Source organism: Zingiber officinale, chromosome 8B (genome assembly GCF_018446385.1).
Source record: "Zingiber officinale cultivar Zhangliang chromosome 8B, Zo_v1.1, whole genome shotgun sequence".
NCBI lineage: Eukaryota > Viridiplantae > Streptophyta > Magnoliopsida > Zingiberales > Zingiberaceae > Zingiber > Zingiber officinale.
In genome coordinates, this window is record NC_056001.1 from 61,056,497 (window position 1) to 61,057,545 (window position 1,049).

Genomic DNA, 1,049 nt, shown 5'->3' on the forward strand with positions numbered 1-1,049 from the left:
TGAATAACTGGGCAAGTGTGTTGGCTGATAGGCTGAGTGGTGCAACAAAAAATCAGCTAGTTTTGGCACCTCACAATGTTGGGTAAATAAATATTACAATTTCATTTTTAATAGATTTATTTCAACAATTCTGTTGAATTTATGCATTGACTATCTGTTTTGTGCATAGTTGTCATTGGATTTTGACTGTCATCGACCCTTATGTGGAGATGGTTTATTTGTTCGATTCACTTAATCATCGCAATCGTTATGAGGACTGGAAATATGTAGTGGATATGTGAGTACATATTTATTTTTTAATTAAGCATTTAATTTAATTTTGAGGAATTTGTCAACTCTTGTTGTACAAAGGAGCTTGAAATTGTTCAATTCGAACAAGCAAAGGAAAGGGAAAAAGAAGCCTATGTGGGAAGTCGTAAAGGTTTGTATATTTTATAGACACACATATGTTTACTTGTGATTAATTTAAAACTATTTAATTGTGCATTATTTGTTGATAACTTTTTGTTAACATAGGGTCCTCGACAACCTGATGCTAAACAATGTGAGTTTTATGTGATGAAATTTATGAGAGAAATTATTGAAGGAAATGCTACCGGCGAGATGGATTCACTTAGCTCAATGGTAATATTTGACATATTCTCAATTTTCTCGATCAATCCCCATATTTGACTTTGCTTCTTCATTACTGATTTTTTTATTAAATTAATCTGGGTTTGTTAACAGTTCAAGAAAATAATTTACTCCAACGAAGAAATTGACGAAGTGCGATCCGAATGGGCGGATTGCGTACTAGACTATATTCATTACTAGGTATAAATTTCTAGACTTCAAAAGATGGTTGAACACTTTATTTGTGACTCCATGACTTATTGATTGTCATTCCTTACTGCCAATAATTCTGCATTTCTACCAACAGCAGAATTAGTTGACATTTTCCTTATTTATTGCCTCTCTTTGTGGTCCAAAATTAATATGGCTGGGTTGTGTGAGTAGCTTATTTAGTTGTGAAAACAATTGCTTCTTGTTTGTATTCTCCTTATGGTTTT

The 1,049-nt window shown here is 32.6% G+C and overlaps 1 long non-coding RNA gene across 1 annotated transcript; it reads left to right on the plus strand.

The window, feature by feature from the left end:
• The first annotated feature begins 225 nt into the window (after positions 1-225).
• LOC122016142 lies at positions 226-613 on the plus strand. Its single transcript, XR_006121065.1, has 3 exons — positions 226-277; positions 352-421; positions 517-613. It is a non-coding gene; the product is annotated as an uncharacterized LOC122016142 (long non-coding RNA).
• The last annotated feature ends 436 nt before the right edge of the window (positions 614-1,049 follow it).